This window comes from Bubalus kerabau, unplaced genomic scaffold, assembly GCF_029407905.1.
Source record: "Bubalus kerabau isolate K-KA32 ecotype Philippines breed swamp buffalo unplaced genomic scaffold, PCC_UOA_SB_1v2 scaffold_54, whole genome shotgun sequence".
Lineage (NCBI taxonomy): Eukaryota > Metazoa > Chordata > Mammalia > Artiodactyla > Bovidae > Bubalus > Bubalus kerabau.
This window is the reverse complement of record NW_026577908.1, coordinates 1,739,354-1,764,372: the sequence shown is the minus strand read 5'-3', so window position 1 is coordinate 1,764,372 and position 25,019 is coordinate 1,739,354. Positions and strand designations below refer to the sequence as shown.

General features: G+C 56.5%; 7 pseudogenes; all 7 read right to left on the bottom strand.

Annotated features, from left to right (window-relative positions):
• Positions 1-1,660: 1,660 nt before the first annotated feature.
• On the bottom strand, positions 1,661-1,780 carry LOC129640940 (uncharacterized; annotated as a pseudogene).
• Positions 1,781-5,060: 3,280 nt separating this feature from the next.
• On the bottom strand, positions 5,061-5,180 carry LOC129640939 (uncharacterized; annotated as a pseudogene).
• Positions 5,181-8,468: 3,288 nt separating this feature from the next.
• On the bottom strand, positions 8,469-8,588 carry LOC129640938 (uncharacterized; annotated as a pseudogene).
• Positions 8,589-11,870: 3,282 nt separating this feature from the next.
• Positions 11,871-11,990, bottom strand: LOC129640937 (uncharacterized; annotated as a pseudogene).
• A 3,282-nt stretch (positions 11,991-15,272) lies between these two features.
• LOC129640936 (uncharacterized) lies at positions 15,273-15,392 on the bottom strand (annotated as a pseudogene).
• A 3,282-nt stretch (positions 15,393-18,674) lies between these two features.
• On the bottom strand, positions 18,675-18,794 carry LOC129640935 (uncharacterized; annotated as a pseudogene).
• Positions 18,795-22,076: 3,282 nt separating this feature from the next.
• LOC129640933 (uncharacterized) lies at positions 22,077-22,196 on the bottom strand (annotated as a pseudogene).
• Positions 22,197-25,019: the final 2,823 nt, after the last annotated feature.

Genomic DNA, 25,019 nt, shown 5'->3' with positions numbered 1-25,019 from the left:
TCTGGAACCTATACCTGGAAGCTTTCTTGATGGTTGCAAATGACACCAAAGTCCGAGGACGATGGAAGATCTTCACGTTTCTGCAAGAGCCACACACCTCCAGAAGGAACCGCAAGACTTGCCTGACATGGTCAAGGTCTAAGTATTGGACTACACGTCGGAAGGTCTCCACCTTTGCTATGGAAGTCAAACGATCTTTCTTGGAAATGAAAATGGATCACACTGAACGTTCACATTCTTCTAGAGCATTTGAAAAGCCCTAAACTGTAGAAATCTGCTGTACGAGTTCCTTGAAAGCAAGAACCCATACTGATGGATATGTCTTAATGCCTTAGATTGTGCCTTGAATATAGCGTACACATGAACCCAGGAAAGGAAAGAATGGAATCGCCAAATACACAAAGAGATCAAAAGTGCCGAGCCAAGTGACACCTTGAGGCTTCCAAGAACTTTTCTGTCTTTCACACGCTAAGTAAATCCTGAGCACCTACGATGAGCTGGGAGGCATGTAATAAGTTTCTGGAACTAGGAGGCGGAGAGAAGCAGACACAGAGTTCCTGCTTTCACTGAGACGAATCTAATGATACATCACAGGCAGATCCTTGGAGAACTTGTCGAGGGGCCTCTACCCTCACCAAAACCTGGGTGTCAGGGAAGGCTTTTCAGAGTAACCATTGCGTTGAGGTCCATAGGTGGAACCTACGTAAACCAGGGTTGAGATGCAGGAAGAATTTCAGGCAGGGAAAACAGCATCCTGGAAGTCTAGGTGACCAGGGAACCTTAGGACGTTCAAGAAATGAAAATGCCCTATGGGATGGAAGCCAAAGAGTGCAGAGGGCATTCCAGGGAAAAGACATCCGAGAAGAACGTGAGGAGCAGGCATGAAGGGAATTGGTCGTATCTTCAATATGATGGGAAAATACAAGAGCCGTTGGAGCAGGATGGTGACAGAATTGCATCTGCATTTCCAAACGGTCATCTTGCTCCACGTCACTAATGATTGGAGAGACTCAACTCCAAACGCCAAGGAGGGACCACTTCGCCCGAGTCCGATTGGGCCTCATTGCAATGTCTGTCCATAGCAGATGCTGGAGAAGCTGTGGAGCAAAGGGAACTCTCCTCCACGCTGAGTAGGAATGGGAGTTGGTACAGCCGGGATGGAAAAGAGTATGGAGGTTCGCGAAGGAACTAAACGTAGAAGTAGCCTATGGTTCAGCAGTCCCACTCCCAGGCATAGATCCACCCCCAGTACAAGCCAACAAGCTAGATGCCCCGTTTGGGCACATCGATCTGTGCGCGCGCTCGCATGCGCATGCGCGATCGCCTGCGAGGCTGGGGGTGGGGCGGGGGCTGGGGCTCTGGCTGGAGTCGGTGCAAGCCCCGGGATTGCCTGAGGCAAGCCAAAGGAGCCCCAGAGGGAGACGGGACGGCCGGTCCGGTCGTCTGGTTTCCTGAAAGCCGAATGCGAATGCGGAGGGGCTCGCGGGCCGCGGGGAGGCAACCCAGGTCTGCAGCGGGAGTCGGGGCCCCGGCCACCCACTCACTCCCCCCGCCCCGGGAGGGGCTGGGGCTGCGGGGGTGGCGGGGGGGCGAGGGGGGTGTGGGTCCAAGAATTGGGACGCGGGGCGGGGGCTAAAGGACCTCTTCTGGTAGGCAAAAAAGCCTCCAGCACCCGGAATTCCCAGGTGGTCTCCCATCCAAGATACTGAACAGGCCCGACCCTGCTTAGCTTCCGAGATCAGACGAGATCGGGCGCCTTCAGACCGATAGGGCCGGAGACGGCCGCGGCCGCCGCGGGGCGCCCTAAGAGCCTTGCGCTTCGCCTCCCTTTCGCTCTGACCTGCAGGTCGGGCCAACGGGCCGCCCCTCTCCTCCGGGGGCCGTGCTGTACTTGAGCCGCACGACCCGCGACCGCACTCCAGCCTGCTGACGCCGGCCCGGCCCCCGAACACCGCCAACACCAGACCAGCAACCGCCTGGCCGGGCCCGGGGGCCCGATGGGCTTCCAGGACCCCCCAGTGACCGGGAGGGCGTGCGTGCGTGCGCGCGGGGCCTGGGGGGTGGGCTGAGGGGTGCGGAGGTCTCGGCGCCCTCCCACCCCCGGCCACTCCAGACCCGGCCGCGCTGGCTGAGCGGGGCCTCCCCCCACCTCCCCCCCCCATCCCGTTCGCTGCTCAGGGCCGCGCGACCCCGGAGGTGTCGGTCTTCGGGGCCCGCCGCCTCCCGATCCCCGCGGCCCGGGGGCCTCTGAACCTCCTGCGGGCCTAGGCGCAGCGAATCTTGAGCGCCCAACTTGCCCGGCACCTGCCCGCTGCCCAAACCCACCGGGAGCCACGGAGGCGCGGTCGACCGGAGCGCCTCAGCCCCGCCCCTTTGCCCTACCGAGGCGCCCCCCTTGTCCCCACGCCGCCCGCCAAGCACCCGACCTTCCTGAGAGAGCAGACGAACCACAGGCAGGCACACAGACAGACAGACAGACAGACACACACACACACACACACACACACACACACACACACACGAGTGTGGTCTTTGGAAATACTTCTGTTCGTAGTTGCTGGGTTGAGCCCAACTCTTATAGGACCCATGGAGTGCGGCCCATCAGGCTCCTCTGTCCGTGGCATTTCCCAGGCGAGAATACTGGAGTGGGTTGCCATTACCTTCTCCAGGGGATCTTCCCGACCCAGGGATCAAACCCGAGTCTCCTGCGGGCGGATGCCTTGCCATCTGAACCAGCACATTGCGAATTCCCTAGGCAAAATACAAAGAAAAGAGCTCGTGTGCTACTAAGTGGAAAGGTGATTGAAGAAACAGAAGGTGTCCTTTGTTGGTATCTTGGAATCTTTCTTTAGTTTTCGTTGATTTTTACTCTTAAGGCTACTTGAACAAGGCAAGAGAGAAACCCCAGAACTGAAAAGCAATTGACTTTTTTGAAAGAAACCTGTGCAGGTTAAGCACTCTTCGTTTTTGAGAGATGGTGAAATGCAAAATCTTGATTCAACACATATGACTTTGGTGAACTTTATTTCAAATCTCCATGATGAACCCCTAAGGCGTCCAGGAAGAAAGGAGTAGAGCGGGAGACAAAAAGAGCAACCTTTCCCCTTGGCGCCATCCCAACCAGCTGCTTAGTTCCTTCATCTCATGGACTACCATCTGGGCTTATCTGGTTTGTCTGATTCTTGTTTCGGGGCCCGTTTCTAGTCACAAGGCTGTCAAGAGTGGGGGGTGGGGTGGGGGGTGGGGGAAGCCCTTCTTTCCATTCCACATGAGACCCAGTGGACAATCCAGGCCCTGGCCACTGCATAGAGCGTGCAGCAACAATATCAACGGTGATGCTGGTTAACAACGCATATTCCTGGAATCCACTCCGTTGCCTACTGAGTGTGTGCGGTGGTGGTCTGGAACCTATACCTGGAAGCTTTCTTGATGGTTGCAAATGACACCAAAGTCCGAGGACGATGGAAGATCTTCACGTTTCTGCAAGAGCCACACACCTCCAGAAGGAACCGCAAGACTTGCCTGACATGGTCAAGGTCTAAGTATTGGACTACACGTCGGAAGGTCTCCACCTTTGCTATGGAAGTCAAACGATCTTTCTTGGAAATGAAAATGGATCACACTGAACGTTCACATTCTTCTAGAGCATTTGAAAAGCCCTAAACTGTAGAAATCTGCTGTACGAGTTCCTTGAAAGCAAGAACCCATACTGATGGATATGTCTTAATGCCTTAGATTGTGCCTTGAATATAGCGTACACATGAACCCAGGAAAGGAAAGAATGGAATCGCCAAATACACAAAGAGATCAAAAGTGCCGAGCCAAGTGACACCTTGAGGCTTCCAAGAACTTTTCTGTCTTTCACACGCTAAGTAAATCCTGAGCACCTACGATGAGCTGGGAGGCATGTAATAAGTTTCTGGAACTAGGAGGCGGAGAGAAGCAGACACAGAGTTCCTGCTTTCACTGAGACGAATCTAATGATACATCACAGGCAGATCCTTGGAGAACTTGTCGAGGGGCCTCTACCCTCACCAAAACCTGGGTGTCAGGGAAGGCTTTTCAGAGTAACCATTGCGTTGAGGTCCATAGGTGGAACCTACGTAAACCAGGGTTGAGATGCAGGAAGAATTTCAGGCAGGGAAAACAGCATCCTGGAAGTCTAGGTGACCAGGGAACCTTAGGACGTTCAAGAAATGAAAATGCCCTATGGGATGGAAGCCAAAGAGTGCAGAGGGCATTCCAGGGAAAAGACATCCGAGAAGAACGTGAGGAGCAGGCATGAAGGGAATTGGTCGTATCTTCAATATGATGGGAAAATACAAGAGCCGTTGGAGCAGGATGGTGACAGAATTGCATCTGCATTTCCAAACGGTCATCTTGCTCCACGTCACTAATGATTGGAGAGACTCAACTCCAAACGCCAAGGAGGGACCACTTCGCCCGAGTCCGATTGGGCCTCATTGCAATGTCTGTCCATAGCAGATGCTGGAGAAGCTGTGGAGCAAAGGGAACTCTCCTCCACGCTGAGTAGGAATGGGAGTTGGTACAGCCGGGATGGAAAAGAGTATGGAGGTTCGCGAAGGAACTAAACGTAGAAGTAGCCTATGGTTCAGCAGTCCCACTCCCAGGCATAGATCCACCCCCAGTACAAGCCAACAAGCTAGATGCCCCGTTTGGGCACATCGATCTGTGCGCGCGCTCGCATGCGCATGCGCGATCGCCTGCGAGGCTGGGGGTGGGGCGGGGGCTGGGGCTCTGGCTGGAGTCGGTGCAAGCCCCGGGATTGCCTGAGGCAAGCCAAAGGAGCCCCAGAGGGAGACGGGACGGCCGGTCCGGTCGTCTGGTTTCCTGAAAGCCGAATGCGAATGCGGAGGGGCTCGCGGGCCGCGGGGAGGCAACCCAGGTCTGCAGCGGGAGTCGGGGCCCCGGCCACCCACTCACTCCCCCCGCCCCGGGAGGGGCTGGGGCTGCGGGGGTGGCGGGGGGGCGAGGGGGGTGTGGGTCCAAGAATTGGGACGCGGGGCGGGGGCTAAAGGACCTCTTCTGGTAGGCAAAAAAGCCTCCAGCACCCGGAATTCCCAGGTGGTCTCCCATCCAAGATACTGAACAGGCCCGACCCTGCTTAGCTTCCGAGATCAGACGAGATCGGGCGCCTTCAGACCGATAGGGCCGGAGACGGCCGCGGCCGCCGCGGGGCGCCCTAAGAGCCTTGCGCTTCGCCTCCCTTTCGCTCTGACCTGCAGGTCGGGCCAACGGGCCGCCCCTCTCCTCCGGGGGCCGTGCTGTACTTGAGCCGCACGACCCGCGACCGCACTCCAGCCTGCTGACGCCGGCCCGGCCCCCGAACACCGCCAACACCAGACCAGCAACCGCCTGGCCGGGCCCGGGGGCCCGATGGGCTTCCAGGACCCCCCAGTGACCGGGAGGGCGTGCGTGCGTGCGCGCGGGGCCTGGGGGGTGGGCTGAGGGGTGCGGAGGTCTCGGCGCCCTCCCACCCCCGGCCACTCCAGACCCGGCCGCGCTGGCTGAGCGGGGCCTCCCCCCACCTCCCCCCCCCATCCCGTTCGCTGCTCAGGGCCGCGCGACCCCGGAGGTGTCGGTCTTCGGGGCCCGCCGCCTCCCGATCCCCGCGGCCCGGGGGCCTCTGAACCTCCTGCGGGCCTAGGCGCAGCGAATCTTGAGCGCCCAACTTGCCCGGCACCTGCCCGCTGCCCAAACCCACCGGGAGCCACGGAGGCGCGGTCGACCGGAGCGCCTCAGCCCCGCCCCTTTGCCCTACCGAGGCGCCCCCCTTGTCCCCACGCCGCCCGCCAAGCACCCGACCTTCCTGAGAGAGCAGACGAACCACAGGCAGGCACACAGACAGACAGACAGACAGACAGACACACACACACACACACACACACACACACACACACACACACACGAGTGTGGTCTTTGGAAATACTTCTGTTCGTAGTTGCTGGGTTGAGCCCAACTCTTATAGGACCCATGGAGTGCGGCCCATCAGGCTCCTCTGTCCGTGGCATTTCCCAGGCGAGAATACTGGAGTGGGTTGCCATTACCTTCTCCAGGGGATCTTCCCGACCCAGGGATCAAACCCGAGTCTCCTGCGGGCGGATGCCTTGCCATCTGAACCAGCACATTGCGAATTCCCTAGGCAAAATACAAAGAAAAGAGCTCGTGTGCTACTAAGTGGAAAGGTGATTGAAGAAACAGAAGGTGTCCTTTGTTGGTATCTTGGAATCTTTCTTTAGTTTTCGTTGATTTTTACTCTTAAGGCTACTTGAACAAGGCAAGAGAGAAACCCCAGAACTGAAAAGCAATTGACTTTTTTGAAAGAAACCTGTGCAGGTTAAGCACTCTTCGTTTTTGAGAGATGGTGAAATGCAAAATCTTGATTCAACACATATGACTTTGGTGAACTTTATTTCAAATCTCCATGATGAACCCCTAAGGCGTCCAGGAAGAAAGGAGTAGAGCGGGAGACAAAAAGAGCAACCTTTCCCCTTGGCGCCATCCCAACCAGCTGCTTAGTTCCTTCATCTCATGGACTACCATCTGGGCTTATCTGGTTTGTCTGATTCTTGTTTCGGGGCCCGTTTCTAGTCACAAGGCTGTCAAGAGTGGGGGGTGGGGTGGGGGGTGGGGGAAGCCCTTCTTTCCATTCCACATGAGACCCAGTGGACAATCCAGGCCCTGGCCACTGCATAGAGCGTGCAGCAACAATATCAACGGTGATGCTGGTTAACAACGCATATTCCTGGAATCCACTCCGTTGCCTACTGAGTGTGTGCGGTGGTGGTCTGGAACCTATACCTGGAAGCTTTCTTGATGGTTGCAAATGACACCAAAGTCCGAGGACGATGGAAGATCTTCACGTTTCTGCAAGAGCCACACACCTCCAGAAGGAACCGCAAGACTTGCCTGACATGGTCAAGGTCTAAGTATTGGACTACACGTCGGAAGGTCTCCACCTTTGCTATGGAAGTCAAACGATCTTTCTTGGAAATGAAAATGGATCACACTGAACGTTCACATTCTTCTAGAGCATTTGAAAAGCCCTAAACTGTAGAAATCTGCTGTACGAGTTCCTTGAAAGCAAGAACCCATACTGATGGATATGTCTTAATGCCTTAGATTGTGCCTTGAATATAGCGTACACATGAACCCAGGAAAGGAAAGAATGGAATCGCCAAATACACAAAGAGATCAAAAGTGCCGAGCCAAGTGACACCTTGAGGCTTCCAAGAACTTTTCTGTCTTTCACACGCTAAGTAAATCCTGAGCACCTACGATGAGCTGGGAGGCATGTAATAAGTTTCTGGAACTAGGAGGCGGAGAGAAGCAGACACAGAGTTCCTGCTTTCACTGAGACGAATCTAATGATACATCACAGGCAGATCCTTGGAGAACTTGTCGAGGGGCCTCTACCCTCACCAAAACCTGGGTGTCAGGGAAGGCTTTTCAGAGTAACCATTGCGTTGAGGTCCATAGGTGGAACCTACGTAAACCAGGGTTGAGATGCAGGAAGAATTTCAGGCAGGGAAAACAGCATCCTGGAAGTCTAGGTGACCAGGGAACCTTAGGACGTTCAAGAAATGAAAATGCCCTATGGGATGGAAGCCAAAGAGTGCAGAGGGCATTCCAGGGAAAAGACATCCGAGAAGAACGTGAGGAGCAGGCATGAAGGGAATTGGTCGTATCTTCAATATGATGGGAAAATACAAGAGCCGTTGGAGCAGGATGGTGACAGAATTGCATCTGCATTTCCAAACGGTCATCTTGCTCCACGTCACTAATGATTGGAGAGACTCAACTCCAAACGCCAAGGAGGGACCACTTCGCCCGAGTCCGATTGGGCCTCATTGCAATGTCTGTCCATAGCAGATGCTGGAGAAGCTGTGGAGCAAAGGGAACTCTCCTCCACGCTGAGTAGGAATGGGAGTTGGTACAGCCGGGATGGAAAAGAGTATGGAGGTTCGCGAAGGAACTAAACGTAGAAGTAGCCTATGGTTCAGCAGTCCCACTCCCAGGCATAGATCCACCCCCAGTACAAGCCAACAAGCTAGATGCCCCGTTTGGGCACATCGATCTGTGCGCGCGCTCGCATGCGCATGCGCGATCGCCTGCGAGGCTGGGGGTGGGGCGGGGGCTGGGGCTCTGGCTGGAGTCGGTGCAAGCCCCGGGATTGCCTGAGGCAAGCCAAAGGAGCCCCAGAGGGAGACGGGACGGCCGGTCCGGTCGTCTGGTTTCCTGAAAGCCGAATGCGAATGCGGAGGGGCTCGCGGGCCGCGGGGAGGCAACCCAGGTCTGCAGCGGGAGTCGGGGCCCCGGCCACCCACTCACTCCCCCCGCCCCGGGAGGGGCTGGGGCTGCGGGGGTGGCGGGGGGGCGAGGGGGGTGTGGGTCCAAGAATTGGGACGCGGGGCGGGGGCTAAAGGACCTCTTCTGGTAGGCAAAAAAGCCTCCAGCACCCGGAATTCCCAGGTGGTCTCCCATCCAAGATACTGAACAGGCCCGACCCTGCTTAGCTTCCGAGATCAGACGAGATCGGGCGCCTTCAGACCGATAGGGCCGGAGACGGCCGCGGCCGCCGCGGGGCGCCCTAAGAGCCTTGCGCTTCGCCTCCCTTTCGCTCTGACCTGCAGGTCGGGCCAACGGGCCGCCCCTCTCCTCCGGGGGCCGTGCTGTACTTGAGCCGCACGACCCGCGACCGCACTCCAGCCTGCTGACGCCGGCCCGGCCCCCGAACACCGCCAACACCAGACCAGCAACCGCCTGGCCGGGCCCGGGGGCCCGATGGGCTTCCAGGACCCCCCAGTGACCGGGAGGGCGTGCGTGCGTGCGCGCGGGGCCTGGGGGGTGGGCTGAGGGGTGCGGAGGTCTCGGCGCCCTCCCACCCCCGGCCACTCCAGACCCGGCCGCGCTGGCTGAGCGGGGCCTCCCCCCACCTCCCCCCCCCATCCCGTTCGCTGCTCAGGGCCGCGCGACCCCGGAGGTGTCGGTCTTCGGGGCCCGCCGCCTCCCGATCCCCGCGGCCCGGGGGCCTCTGAACCTCCTGCGGGCCTAGGCGCAGCGAATCTTGAGCGCCCAACTTGCCCGGCACCTGCCCGCTGCCCAAACCCACCGGGAGCCACGGAGGCGCGGTCGACCGGAGCGCCTCAGCCCCGCCCCTTTGCCCTACCGAGGCGCCCCCCTTGTCCCCACGCCGCCCGCCAAGCACCCGACCTTCCTGAGAGAGCAGACGAACCACAGGCAGGCACACAGACAGACAGACAGACAGACAGACACACACACACACACACACACACACACACACACACACGAGTGTGGTCTTTGGAAATACTTCTGTTCGTAGTTGCTGGGTTGAGCCCAACTCTTATAGGACCCATGGAGTGCGGCCCATCAGGCTCCTCTGTCCGTGGCATTTCCCAGGCGAGAATACTGGAGTGGGTTGCCATTACCTTCTCCAGGGGATCTTCCCGACCCAGGGATCAAACCCGAGTCTCCTGCGGGCGGATGCCTTGCCATCTGAACCAGCACATTGCGAATTCCCTAGGCAAAATACAAAGAAAAGAGCTCGTGTGCTACTAAGTGGAAAGGTGATTGAAGAAACAGAAGGTGTCCTTTGTTGGTATCTTGGAATCTTTCTTTAGTTTTCGTTGATTTTTACTCTTAAGGCTACTTGAACAAGGCAAGAGAGAAACCCCAGAACTGAAAAGCAATTGACTTTTTTGAAAGAAACCTGTGCAGGTTAAGCACTCTTCGTTTTTGAGAGATGGTGAAATGCAAAATCTTGATTCAACACATATGACTTTGGTGAACTTTATTTCAAATCTCCATGATGAACCCCTAAGGCGTCCAGGAAGAAAGGAGTAGAGCGGGAGACAAAAAGAGCAACCTTTCCCCTTGGCGCCATCCCAACCAGCTGCTTAGTTCCTTCATCTCATGGACTACCATCTGGGCTTATCTGGTTTGTCTGATTCTTGTTTCGGGGCCCGTTTCTAGTCACAAGGCTGTCAAGAGTGGGGGGTGGGGTGGGGGGTGGGGGAAGCCCTTCTTTCCATTCCACATGAGACCCAGTGGACAATCCAGGCCCTGGCCACTGCATAGAGCGTGCAGCAACAATATCAACGGTGATGCTGGTTAACAACGCATATTCCTGGAATCCACTCCGTTGCCTACTGAGTGTGTGCGGTGGTGGTCTGGAACCTATACCTGGAAGCTTTCTTGATGGTTGCAAATGACACCAAAGTCCGAGGACGATGGAAGATCTTCACGTTTCTGCAAGAGCCACACACCTCCAGAAGGAACCGCAAGACTTGCCTGACATGGTCAAGGTCTAAGTATTGGACTACACGTCGGAAGGTCTCCACCTTTGCTATGGAAGTCAAACGATCTTTCTTGGAAATGAAAATGGATCACACTGAACGTTCACATTCTTCTAGAGCATTTGAAAAGCCCTAAACTGTAGAAATCTGCTGTACGAGTTCCTTGAAAGCAAGAACCCATACTGATGGATATGTCTTAATGCCTTAGATTGTGCCTTGAATATAGCGTACACATGAACCCAGGAAAGGAAAGAATGGAATCGCCAAATACACAAAGAGATCAAAAGTGCCGAGCCAAGTGACACCTTGAGGCTTCCAAGAACTTTTCTGTCTTTCACACGCTAAGTAAATCCTGAGCACCTACGATGAGCTGGGAGGCATGTAATAAGTTTCTGGAACTAGGAGGCGGAGAGAAGCAGACACAGAGTTCCTGCTTTCACTGAGACGAATCTAATGATACATCACAGGCAGATCCTTGGAGAACTTGTCGAGGGGCCTCTACCCTCACCAAAACCTGGGTGTCAGGGAAGGCTTTTCAGAGTAACCATTGCGTTGAGGTCCATAGGTGGAACCTACGTAAACCAGGGTTGAGATGCAGGAAGAATTTCAGGCAGGGAAAACAGCATCCTGGAAGTCTAGGTGACCAGGGAACCTTAGGACGTTCAAGAAATGAAAATGCCCTATGGGATGGAAGCCAAAGAGTGCAGAGGGCATTCCAGGGAAAAGACATCCGAGAAGAACGTGAGGAGCAGGCATGAAGGGAATTGGTCGTATCTTCAATATGATGGGAAAATACAAGAGCCGTTGGAGCAGGATGGTGACAGAATTGCATCTGCATTTCCAAACGGTCATCTTGCTCCACGTCACTAATGATTGGAGAGACTCAACTCCAAACGCCAAGGAGGGACCACTTCGCCCGAGTCCGATTGGGCCTCATTGCAATGTCTGTCCATAGCAGATGCTGGAGAAGCTGTGGAGCAAAGGGAACTCTCCTCCACGCTGAGTAGGAATGGGAGTTGGTACAGCCGGGATGGAAAAGAGTATGGAGGTTCGCGAAGGAACTAAACGTAGAAGTAGCCTATGGTTCAGCAGTCCCACTCCCAGGCATAGATCCACCCCCAGTACAAGCCAACAAGCTAGATGCCCCGTTTGGGCACATCGATCTGTGCGCGCGCTCGCATGCGCATGCGCGATCGCCTGCGAGGCTGGGGGTGGGGCGGGGGCTGGGGCTCTGGCTGGAGTCGGTGCAAGCCCCGGGATTGCCTGAGGCAAGCCAAAGGAGCCCCAGAGGGAGACGGGACGGCCGGTCCGGTCGTCTGGTTTCCTGAAAGCCGAATGCGAATGCGGAGGGGCTCGCGGGCCGCGGGGAGGCAACCCAGGTCTGCAGCGGGAGTCGGGGCCCCGGCCACCCACTCACTCCCCCCGCCCCGGGAGGGGCTGGGGCTGCGGGGGTGGCGGGGGGGCGAGGGGGGTGTGGGTCCAAGAATTGGGACGCGGGGCGGGGGCTAAAGGACCTCTTCTGGTAGGCAAAAAAGCCTCCAGCACCCGGAATTCCCAGGTGGTCTCCCATCCAAGATACTGAACAGGCCCGACCCTGCTTAGCTTCCGAGATCAGACGAGATCGGGCGCCTTCAGACCGATAGGGCCGGAGACGGCCGCGGCCGCCGCGGGGCGCCCTAAGAGCCTTGCGCTTCGCCTCCCTTTCGCTCTGACCTGCAGGTCGGGCCAACGGGCCGCCCCTCTCCTCCGGGGGCCGTGCTGTACTTGAGCCGCACGACCCGCGACCGCACTCCAGCCTGCTGACGCCGGCCCGGCCCCCGAACACCGCCAACACCAGACCAGCAACCGCCTGGCCGGGCCCGGGGGCCCGATGGGCTTCCAGGACCCCCCAGTGACCGGGAGGGCGTGCGTGCGTGCGCGCGGGGCCTGGGGGGTGGGCTGAGGGGTGCGGAGGTCTCGGCGCCCTCCCACCCCCGGCCACTCCAGACCCGGCCGCGCTGGCTGAGCGGGGCCTCCCCCCACCTCCCCCCCCCATCCCGTTCGCTGCTCAGGGCCGCGCGACCCCGGAGGTGTCGGTCTTCGGGGCCCGCCGCCTCCCGATCCCCGCGGCCCGGGGGCCTCTGAACCTCCTGCGGGCCTAGGCGCAGCGAATCTTGAGCGCCCAACTTGCCCGGCACCTGCCCGCTGCCCAAACCCACCGGGAGCCACGGAGGCGCGGTCGACCGGAGCGCCTCAGCCCCGCCCCTTTGCCCTACCGAGGCGCCCCCCTTGTCCCCACGCCGCCCGCCAAGCACCCGACCTTCCTGAGAGAGCAGACGAACCACAGGCAGGCACACAGACAGACAGACAGACAGACAGACACACACACACACACACACACACACACACACACACACGAGTGTGGTCTTTGGAAATACTTCTGTTCGTAGTTGCTGGGTTGAGCCCAACTCTTATAGGACCCATGGAGTGCGGCCCATCAGGCTCCTCTGTCCGTGGCATTTCCCAGGCGAGAATACTGGAGTGGGTTGCCATTACCTTCTCCAGGGGATCTTCCCGACCCAGGGATCAAACCCGAGTCTCCTGCGGGCGGATGCCTTGCCATCTGAACCAGCACATTGCGAATTCCCTAGGCAAAATACAAAGAAAAGAGCTCGTGTGCTACTAAGTGGAAAGGTGATTGAAGAAACAGAAGGTGTCCTTTGTTGGTATCTTGGAATCTTTCTTTAGTTTTCGTTGATTTTTACTCTTAAGGCTACTTGAACAAGGCAAGAGAGAAACCCCAGAACTGAAAAGCAATTGACTTTTTTGAAAGAAACCTGTGCAGGTTAAGCACTCTTCGTTTTTGAGAGATGGTGAAATGCAAAATCTTGATTCAACACATATGACTTTGGTGAACTTTATTTCAAATCTCCATGATGAACCCCTAAGGCGTCCAGGAAGAAAGGAGTAGAGCGGGAGACAAAAAGAGCAACCTTTCCCCTTGGCGCCATCCCAACCAGCTGCTTAGTTCCTTCATCTCATGGACTACCATCTGGGCTTATCTGGTTTGTCTGATTCTTGTTTCGGGGCCCGTTTCTAGTCACAAGGCTGTCAAGAGTGGGGGGTGGGGTGGGGGGTGGGGGAAGCCCTTCTTTCCATTCCACATGAGACCCAGTGGACAATCCAGGCCCTGGCCACTGCATAGAGCGTGCAGCAACAATATCAACGGTGATGCTGGTTAACAACGCATATTCCTGGAATCCACTCCGTTGCCTACTGAGTGTGTGCGGTGGTGGTCTGGAACCTATACCTGGAAGCTTTCTTGATGGTTGCAAATGACACCAAAGTCCGAGGACGATGGAAGATCTTCACGTTTCTGCAAGAGCCACACACCTCCAGAAGGAACCGCAAGACTTGCCTGACATGGTCAAGGTCTAAGTATTGGACTACACGTCGGAAGGTCTCCACCTTTGCTATGGAAGTCAAACGATCTTTCTTGGAAATGAAAATGGATCACACTGAACGTTCACATTCTTCTAGAGCATTTGAAAAGCCCTAAACTGTAGAAATCTGCTGTACGAGTTCCTTGAAAGCAAGAACCCATACTGATGGATATGTCTTAATGCCTTAGATTGTGCCTTGAATATAGCGTACACATGAACCCAGGAAAGGAAAGAATGGAATCGCCAAATACACAAAGAGATCAAAAGTGCCGAGCCAAGTGACACCTTGAGGCTTCCAAGAACTTTTCTGTCTTTCACACGCTAAGTAAATCCTGAGCACCTACGATGAGCTGGGAGGCATGTAATAAGTTTCTGGAACTAGGAGGCGGAGAGAAGCAGACACAGAGTTCCTGCTTTCACTGAGACGAATCTAATGATACATCACAGGCAGATCCTTGGAGAACTTGTCGAGGGGCCTCTACCCTCACCAAAACCTGGGTGTCAGGGAAGGCTTTTCAGAGTAACCATTGCGTTGAGGTCCATAGGTGGAACCTACGTAAACCAGGGTTGAGATGCAGGAAGAATTTCAGGCAGGGAAAACAGCATCCTGGAAGTCTAGGTGACCAGGGAACCTTAGGACGTTCAAGAAATGAAAATGCCCTATGGGATGGAAGCCAAAGAGTGCAGAGGGCATTCCAGGGAAAAGACATCCGAGAAGAACGTGAGGAGCAGGCATGAAGGGAATTGGTCGTATCTTCAATATGATGGGAAAATACAAGAGCCGTTGGAGCAGGATGGTGACAGAATTGCATCTGCATTTCCAAACGGTCATCTTGCTCCACGTCACTAATGATTGGAGAGACTCAACTCCAAACGCCAAGGAGGGACCACTTCGCCCGAGTCCGATTGGGCCTCATTGCAATGTCTGTCCATAGCAGATGCTGGAGAAGCTGTGGAGCAAAGGGAACTCTCCTCCACGCTGAGTAGGAATGGGAGTTGGTACAGCCGGGATGGAAAAGAGTATGGAGGTTCGCGAAGGAACTAAACGTAGAAGTAGCCTATGGTTCAGCAGTCCCACTCCCAGGCATAGATCCACCCCCAGTACAAGCCAACAAGCTAGATGCCCCGTTTGGGCACATCGATCTGTGCGCGCGCTCGCATGCGCATGCGCGATCGCCTGCGAGGCTGGGGGTGGGGCGGGGGCTGGGGCTCTGGCTGGAGTCGGTGCAAGCCCCGGGATTGCCTGAGGCAAGCCAAAGGAGCCCCAGAGGGAGACGGGACGGCCGGTCCGGTCGTCTGGTTTCCTGAAAGCCGAATGCGAATGCGGAGGGGCTCGCGGGCCGCGGGGAGGCAACCCAGGTCTGCAGCGGGAGTCGGGGCCCCGGCCACCCACTCACTCCCCCCGCCCCGGGAGGGGCTGGGGCTGCGGGGGTGGCGGGGGGGCGAGGGGGGTGTGGGTCCAAGAATTGGGACGCGGGGCGGGGGCTAAAGGACCTCTTCTGGTAGGCAAAAAAGCCTCCAGCACCCGGAATTCCCAGGTGGTCTCCCATCCAAGATACTGAACAGGCCCGACCCTGCTTAGCTTCCGAGATCAGACGAGATCGGGCGCCTTCAGACCGATAGGGCCGGAGACGGCCGCGGCCGCCGCGGGGCGCCCTAAGAGCCTTGCGCTTCGCCTCCCTTTCGCTCTGACCTGCAGGTCGGGCCAACGGGCCGCCCCTCTCCTCCGGGGGCCGTGCTGTACTTGAGCCGCACGACCCGCGACCGCACTCCAGCCTGCTGACGCCGGCCCGGCCCCCGAACACCGCCAACACCAGACCAGCAACCGCCTGGCCGGGCCCGGGGGCCCGATGGGCTTCCAGGACCCCCCAGTGACCGGGAGGGCGTGCGTGCGTGCGCGCGGGGCCTGGGGGGTGGGCTGAGGGGTGCGGAGGTCTCGGCGCCCTCCCACCCCCGGCCACTCCAGACCCGGCCGCGCTGGCTGAGCGGGGCCTCCCCCCACCTCCCCCCCCCATCCCGTTCGCTGCTCAGGGCCGCGCGACCCCGGAGGTGTCGGTCTTCGGGGCCCGCCGCCTCCCGATCCCCGCGGCCCGGGGGCCTCTGAACCTCCTGCGGGCCTAGGCGCAGCGAATCTTGAGCGCCCAACTTGCCCGGCACCTGCCCGCTGCCCAAACCCACCGGGAGCCACGGAGGCGCGGTCGACCGGAGCGCCTCAGCCCCGCCCCTTTGCCCTACCGAGGCGCCCCCCTTGTCCCCACGCCGCCCGCCAAGCACCCGACCTTCCTGAGAGAGCAGACGAACCACAGGCAGGCACACAGACAGACAGACAGACAGACAGACACACACACACACACACACACACACACACACACACACGAGTGTGGTCTTTGGAAATACTTCTGTTCGTAGTTGCTGGGTTGAGCCCAACTCTTATAGGACCCATGGAGTGCGGCCCATCAGGCTCCTCTGTCCGTGGCATTTCCCAGGCGAGAATACTGGAGTGGGTTGCCATTACCTTCTCCAGGGGATCTTCCCGACCCAGGGATCAAACCCGAGTCTCCTGCGGGCGGATGCCTTGCCATCTGAACCAGCACATTGCGAATTCCCTAGGCAAAATACAAAGAAAAGAGCTCGTGTGCTACTAAGTGGAAAGGTGATTGAAGAAACAGAAGGTGTCCTTTGTTGGTATCTTGGAATCTTTCTTTAGTTTTCGTTGATTTTTACTCTTAAGGCTACTTGAACAAGGCAAGAGAGAAACCCCAGAACTGAAAAGCAATTGACTTTTTTGAAAGAAACCTGTGCAGGTTAAGCACTCTTCGTTTTTGAGAGATGGTGAAATGCAAAATCTTGATTCAACACATATGACTTTGGTGAACTTTATTTCAAATCTCCATGATGAACCCCTAAGGCGTCCAGGAAGAAAGGAGTAGAGCGGGAGACAAAAAGAGCAACCTTTCCCCTTGGCGCCATCCCAACCAGCTGCTTAGTTCCTTCATCTCATGGACTACCATCTGGGCTTATCTGGTTTGTCTGATTCTTGTTTCGGGGCCCGTTTCTAGTCACAAGGCTGTCAAGAGTGGGGGGTGGGGTGGGGGGTGGGGGAAGCCCTTCTTTCCATTCCACATGAGACCCAGTGGACAATCCAGGCCCTGGCCACTGCATAGAGCGTGCAGCAACAATATCAACGGTGATGCTGGTTAACAACGCATATTCCTGGAATCCACTCCGTTGCCTACTGAGTGTGTGCGGTGGTGGTCTGGAACCTATACCTGGAAGCTTTCTTGATGGTTGCAAATGACACCAAAGTCCGAGGACGATGGAAGATCTTCACGTTTCTGCAAGAGCCACACACCTCCAGAAGGAACCGCAAGACTTGCCTGACATGGTCAAGGTCTAAGTATTGGACTACACGTCGGAAGGTCTCCACCTTTGCTATGGAAGTCAAACGATCTTTCTTGGAAATGAAAATGGATCACACTGAACGTTCACATTCTTCTAGAGCATTTGAAAAGCCCTAAACTGTAGAAATCTGCTGTACGAGTTCCTTGAAAGCAAGAACCCATACTGATGGATATGTCTTAATGCCTTAGATTGTGCCTTGAATATAGCGTACACATGAACCCAGGAAAGGAAAGAATGGAATCGCCAAATACACAAAGAGATCAAAAGTGCCGAGCCAAGTGACACCTTGAGGCTTCCAAGAACTTTTCTGTCTTTCACACGCTAAGTAAATCCTGAGCACCTACGATGAGCTGGGAGGCATGTAATAAGTTTCTGGAACTAGGAGGCGGAGAGAAGCAGACACAGAGTTCCTGCTTTCACTGAGACGAATCTAATGATACATCACAGGCAGATCCTTGGAGAACTTGTCGAGGGGCCTCTACCCTCACCAAAACCTGGGTGTCAGGGAAGGCTTTTCAGAGTAACCATTGCGTTGAGGTCCATAGGTGGAACCTACGTAAACCAGGGTTGAGATGCAGGAAGAATTTCAGGCAGGGAAAACAGCATCCTGGAAGTCTAGGTGACCAGGGAACCTTAGGACGTTCAAGAAATGAAAATGCCCTATGGGATGGAAGCCAAAGAGTGCAGAGGGCATTCCAGGGAAAAGACATCCGAGAAGAACGTGAGGAGCAGGCATGAAGGGAATTGGTCGTATCTTCAATATGATGGGAAAATACAAGAGCCGTTGGAGCAGGATGGTGACAGAATTGCATCTGCATTTCCAAACGGTCATCTTGCTCCACGTCACTAATGATTGGAGAGACTCAACTCCAAACGCCAAGGAGGGACCACTTCGCCCGAGTCCGATTGGGCCTCATTGCAATGTCTGTCCATAGCAGATGCTGGAGAAGCTGTGGAGCAAAGGGAACTCTCCTCCACGCTGAGTAGGAATGGGAGTTGGTACAGCCGGGATGGAAAAGAGTATGGAGGTTCGCGAAGGAACTAAACGTAGAAGTAGCCTATGGTTCAGCAGTCCCACTCCCAGGCATAGATCCACCCCCAGTACAAGCCAACAAGCTAGATGCCCCGTTTGGGCACATCGATCTGTGCGCGCGCTCGCATGCGCATGCGCGATCGCCTGCGAGGCTGGGGGTGGGGCGGGGGCTGGGGCTCTGGCTGGAGTCGGTGCAAGCCCCGGGATTGCCTGAGGCAAGCCAAAGGAGCCCCAGAGGGAGACGGGACGGCCGGTCCGGTCGTCTGGTTTCCTGAAAGCCGAATGCGAATGCGGAGGGGCTCGCGGGCCGCGGGGAGGCAACCCAGGTCTGCAGCGGGAGTCGGGGCCCCGGCCACCCACTCACTCCCCCCGCCCCGGGAGGGGCTGGGGCTGCGGGGGTGGCGGGGGGGCGAGGGGGGTGTGGGTCCAAGAATTGGGACGCGGGGCGGGGGCTAAAGGACCTCTTCTGGTAGGCAAAAAAGCCTCCAGCACCCGGAATTCCCAGGTGGTCTCCCATCCAAGATACTGAACAGGCCCGACCCTGCTTAGCTTCCGAGATCAGACGAGATCGGGCGCCTTCAGACCGATAGGGCCGGAGACGGCCGCGGCCGCCGCGGGGCGCCCTAAGAGCCTTGCGCTTCGCCTCCCTTTCGCTCTGACCTGCAGGTCGGGCCAACGGGCCGCCCCTCTCCTCCGGGGGCCGTGCTGTACTTGAGCCGCACGACCCGCGACCGCACTCCAGCCTGCTGACGCCGGCCCGGCCCCCGAACACCGCCAACACCAGACCAGCAACCGCCTGGCCGGGCCCGGGGGCCCGATGGGCTTCCAGGACCCCCCAGTGACCGGGAGGGCGTGCGTGCGTGCGCGCGGGGCCTGGGGGGTGGGCTGAGGGGTGCGGAGGTCTCGGCGCCCTCCCACCCCCGGCCACTCCAGACCCGGCCGCGCTGGCTGAGCGGGGCCTCCCCCCACCTCCCCCCCCCATCCCGTTCGCTGCTCAGGGCCGCGCGACCCCGGAGGTGTCGGTCTTCGGGGCCCGCCGCCTCCCGATCCCCGCGGCCCGGGGGCCTCTGAACCTCCTGCGGGCCTAGGCGCAGCGAATCTTGAGCGCCCAACTTGCCCGGCACCTGCCCGCTGCCCAAACCCACCGGGAGCCACGGAGGCGCGGTCGACCGGAGCGCCTCAGCCCCGCCCCTTTGCCCTACCGAGGCGCCCCCCTTGTCCCCACGCCGCCCGCCAAGCACCCGACCTTCCTGAGAGAGCAGACGAACCACAGGCAGGCACACAGACATACAGACAGACAGACAGACACACACACACACACACACACACACACACACACACACGAGTGTGGTCTTTGGAAATACTTCTGTTCGTAGTTGCTGGGTTGAGCCCAACTCTTATAGGACCCATGGAGTGCGGCCCATCAGGCTCCTCTGTCCGTGGCATTTCCCAGGCGAGAATACTGGAGTGGGTTGCCATTACCTTCTCCAGGGGATCTTCCCGACCCAGGGATCAAACCCGAGTCTCCTGCGGGCGGATGCCTTGCCATCTGAACCAGCACATTGCGAATTCCCTAGGCAAAATACAAAGAAAAGAGCTCGTGTGCTACTAAGTGGAAAGGTGATTGAAGAAACAGAAGGTGTCCTTTGTTGGTATCTTGGAATCTTTCTTTAGTTTTCGTTGATTTTTACTCTTAAGGCTACTTGAACAAGGCAAGAGAGAAACCCCAGAACTGAAAAGCAATTGACTTTTTTGAAAGAAACCTGTGCAGGTTAAGCACTCTTCGTTTTTGAGAGATGGTGAAATGCAAAATCTTGATTCAACACATATGACTTTGGTGAACTTTATTTCAAATCTCCATGATGAACCCCTAAGGCGTCCAGGAAGAAAGGAGTAGAGCGGGAGACAAAAAGAGCAACCTTTCCCCTTGGCGCCATCCCAACCAGCTGCTTAGTTCCTTCATCTCATGGACTACCATCTGGGCTTATCTGGTTTGTCTGATTCTTGTTTCGGGGCCCGTTTCTAGTCACAAGGCTGTCAAGAGTGGGGGGTGGGGTGGGGGGTGGGGGAAGCCCTTCTTTCCATTCCACATGAGACCCAGTGGACAATCCAGGCCCTGGCCACTGCATAGAGCGTGCAGCAACAATATCAACGGTGATGCTGGTTAACAACGCATATTCCTGGAATCCACTCCGTTGCCTACTGAGTGTGTGCGGTGGTGGTCTGGAACCTATACCTGGAAGCTTTCTTGATGGTTGCAAATGACACCAAAGTCCGAGGACGATGGAAGATCTTCACGTTTCTGCAAGAGCCACACACCTCCAGAAGGAACCGCAAGACTTGCCTGACATGGTCAAGGTCTAAGTATTGGACTACACGTCGGAAGGTCTCCACCTTTGCTATGGAAGTCAAACGATCTTTCTTGGAAATGAAAATGGATCACACTGAACGTTCACATTCTTCTAGAGCATTTGAAAAGCCCTAAACTGTAGAAATCTGCTGTACGAGTTCCTTGAAAGCAAGAACCCATACTGATGGATATGTCTTAATGCCTTAGATTGTGCCTTGAATATAGCGTACACATGAACCCAGGAAAGGAAAGAATGGAATCGCCAAATACACAAAGAGATCAAAAGTGCCGAGCCAAGTGACACCTTGAGGCTTCCAAGAACTTTTCTGTCTTTCACACGCTAAGTAAATCCTGAGCACCTACGATGAGCTGGGAGGCATGTAATAAGTTTCTGGAACTAGGAGGCGGAGAGAAGCAGACACAGAGTTCCTGCTTTCACTGAGACGAATCTAATGATACATCACAGGCAGATCCTTGGAGAACTTGTCGAGGGGCCTCTACCCTCACCAAAACCTGGGTGTCAGGGAAGGCTTTTCAGAGTAACCATTGCGTTGAGGTCCATAGGTGGAACCTACGTAAACCAGGGTTGAGATGCAGGAAGAATTTCAGGCAGGGAAAACAGCATCCTGGAAGTCTAGGTGACCAGGGAACCTTAGGACGTTCAAGAAATGAAAATGCCCTATGGGATGGAAGCCAAAGAGTGCAGAGGGCATTCCAGGGAAAAGACATCCGAGAAGAACGTGAGGAGCAGGCATGAAGGGAATTGGTCGTATCTTCAATATGATGGGAAAATACAAGAGCCGTTGGAGCAGGATGGTGACAGAATTGCATCTGCATTTCCAAACGGTCATCTTGCTCCACGTCACTAATGATTGGAGAGACTCAACTCCAAACGCCAAGGAGGGACCACTTCGCCCGAGTCCGATTGGGCCTCATTGCAATGTCTGTCCATAGCAGATGCTGGAGAAGCTGTGGAGCAAAGGGAACTCTCCTCCACGCTGAGTAGGAATGGGAGTTGGTACAGCCGGGATGGAAAAGAGTATGGAGGTTCGCGAAGGAACTAAACGTAGAAGTAGCCTATGGTTCAGCAGTCCCACTCCCAGGCATAGATCCACCCCCAGTACAAGCCAACAAGCTAGATGCCCCGTTTGGGCACATCGATCTGTGCGCGCGCTCGCATGCGCATGCGCGATCGCCTGCGAGGCTGGGGGTGGGGCGGGGGCTGGGGCTCTGGCTGGAGTCGGTGCAAGCCCCGGGATTGCCTGAGGCAAGCCAAAGGAGCCCCAGAGGGAGACGGGACGGCCGGTCCGGTCGTCTGGTTTCCTGAAAGCCGAATGCGAATGCGGAGGGGCTCGCGGGCCGCGGGGAGGCAACCCAGGTCTGCAGCGGGAGTCGGGGCCCCGGCCACCCACTCACTCCCCCCGCCCCGGGAGGGGCTGGGGCTGCGGGGGTGGCGGGGGGGCGAGGGGGGTGTGGGTCCAAGAATTGGGACGCGGGGCGGGGGCTAAAGGACCTCTTCTGGTAGGCAAAAAAGCCTCCAGCACCCGGAATTCCCAGGTGGTCTCCCATCCAAGATACTGAACAGGCCCGACCCTGCTTAGCTTCCGAGATCAGACGAGATCGGGCGCCTTCAGACCGATAGGGCCGGAGACGGCCGCGGCCGCCGCGGGGCGCCCTAAGAGCCTTGCGCTTCGCCTCCCTTTCGCTCTGACCTGCAGGTCGGGCCAACGGGCCGCCCCTCTCCTCCGGGGGCCGTGCTGTACTTGAGCCGCACGACCCGCGACCGCACTCCAGCCTGCTGACGCCGGCCCGGCCCCCGAACACCGCCAACACCAGACCAGCAACCGCCTGGCCGGGCCCGGGGGCCCGATGGGCTTCCAGGACCCCCCAGTGACCGGGAGGGCGTGCGTGCGTGCGCGCGGGGCCTGGGGGGTGGGCTGAGGGGTGCGGAGGTCTCGGCGCCCTCCCACCCCCGGCCACTCCAGACCCGGCCGCGCTGGCTGAGCGGGGCCTCCCCCCACCTCCCCCCCCCATCCCGTTCGCTGCTCAGGGCCGCGCGACCCCGGAGGTGTCGGTCTTCGGGGCCCGCCGCCTCCCGATCCCCGCGGCCCGGGGGCCTCTGAACCTCCTGCGGGCCTAGGCGCAGCGAATCTTGAGCGCCCAACTTGCCCGGCACCTGCCCGCTGCCCAAACCCACCGGGAGCCACGGAGGCGCGGTCGACCGGAGCGCCTCAGCCCCGCCCCTTTGCCCTACCGAGGCGCCCCCCTTGTCCCCACGCCGCCCGCCAAGCACCCGACCTTCCTGAGAGAGCAGACGAACCACAGGCAGGCACACAGACATACAGACAGACAGACAGACACACACACACACACACACACACACACACACACACACGAGTGTGGTCTTTGGAAATACTTCTGTTCGTAGTTGCTGGGTTGAGCCCAACTCTTATAGGACCCATGGAGTGCGGCCCATCAGGCTCCTCTGTCCGTGGCATTTCCCAGGCGAGAATACTGGAGTGGGTTGCCATTACCTTCTCCAGGGGATCTTCCCGACCCAGGGATCAAACCCGAGTCTCCTGCGGGCGGATGCCTTGCCATCTGAACCAGCACATTGCGAATTCCCTAGGCAAAATACAAAGAAAAGAGCTCGTGTGCTACTAAGTGGAAAGGTGATTGAAGAAACAGAAGGTGTCCTTTGTTGGTATCTTGGAATCTTTCTTTAGTTTTCGTTGATTTTTACTCTTAAGGCTACTTGAACAAGGCAAGAGAGAAACCCCAGAACTGAAAAGCAATTGACTTTTTTGAAAGAAACCTGTGCAGGTTAAGCACTCTTCGTTTTTGAGAGATGGTGAAATGCAAAATCTTGATTCAACACATATGACTTTGGTGAACTTTATTTCAAATCTCCATGATGAACCCCTAAGGCGTCCAGGAAGAAAGGAGTAGAGCGGGAGACAAAAAGAGCAACCTTTCCCCTTGGCGCCATCCCAACCAGCTGCTTAGTTCCTTCATCTCATGGACTACCATCTGGGCTTATCTGGTTTGTCTGATTCTTGTTTCGGGGCCCGTTTCTAGTCACAAGGCTGTCAAGAGTGGGGGGTGGGGTGGGGGGTGGGGGAAGCCCTTCTTTCCATTCCACATGAGACCCAGTGGACAATCCAGGCCCTGGCCACTGCATAGAGCGTGCAGCAACAATATCAACGGTGATGCTGGTTAACAACGCATATTCCTGGAATCCACTCCGTTGCCTACTGAGTGTGTGCGGTGGTGGTCTGGAACCTATACCTGGAAGCTTTCTTGATGGTTGCAAATGACACCAAAGTCCGAGGACGATGGAAGATCTTCACGTTTCTGCAAGAGCCACACACCTCCAGAAGGAACCGCAAGACTTGCCTGACATGGTCAAGGTCTAAGTATTGGACTACACGTCGGAAGGTCTCCACCTTTGCTATGGAAGTCAAACGATCTTTCTTGGAAATGAAAATGGATCACACTGAACGTTCACATTCTTCTAGAGCATTTGAAAAGCCCTAAACTGTAGAAATCTGCTGTACGAGTTCCTTGAAAGCAAGAACCCATACTGATGGATATGTCTTAATGCCTTAGATTGTGCCTTGAATATAGCGTACACATGAACCCAGGAAAGGAAAGAATGGAATCGCCAAATACACAAAGAGATCAAAAGTGCCGAGCCAAGTGACACCTTGAGGCTTCCAAGAACTTTTCTGTCTTTCACACGCTAAGTAAATCCTGAGCACCTACGATGAGCTGGGAGGCATGTAATAAGTTTCTGGAACTAGGAGGCGGAGAGAAGCAGACACAGAGTTCCTGCTTTCACTGAGACGAATCTAATGATACATCACAGGCAGATCCTTGGAGAACTTGTCGAGGGGCCTCTACCCTCACCAAAACCTGGGTGTCAGGGAAGGCTTTTCAGAGTAACCATTGCGTTGAGGTCCATAGGTGGAACCTACGTAAACCAGGGTTGAGATGCAGGAAGAATTTCAGGCAGGGAAAACAGCATCCTGGAAGTCTAGGTGACCAGGGAACCTTAGGACGTTCAAGAAATGAAAATGCCCTATGGGATGGAAGCCAAAGAGTGCAGAGGGCATTCCAGGGAAAAGACATCCGAGAAGAACGTGAGGAGCAGGCATGAAGGGAATTGGTCGTATCTTCAATATGATGGGAAAATACAAGAGCCGTTGGAGCAGGATGGTGACAGAATTGCATCTGCATTTCCAAACGGTCATCTTGCTCCACGTCACTAATGATTGGAGAGACTCAACTCCAAACGCCAAGGAGGGACCACTTCGCCCGAGTCCGATTGGGCCTCATTGCAATGTCTGTCCATAGCAGATGCTGGAGAAGCTGTGGAGCAAAGGGAACTCTCCTCCACGCTGAGTAGGAATGGGAGTTGGTACAGCCGGGATGGAAAAGAGTATGGAGGTTCGCGAAGGAACTAAACGTAGAAG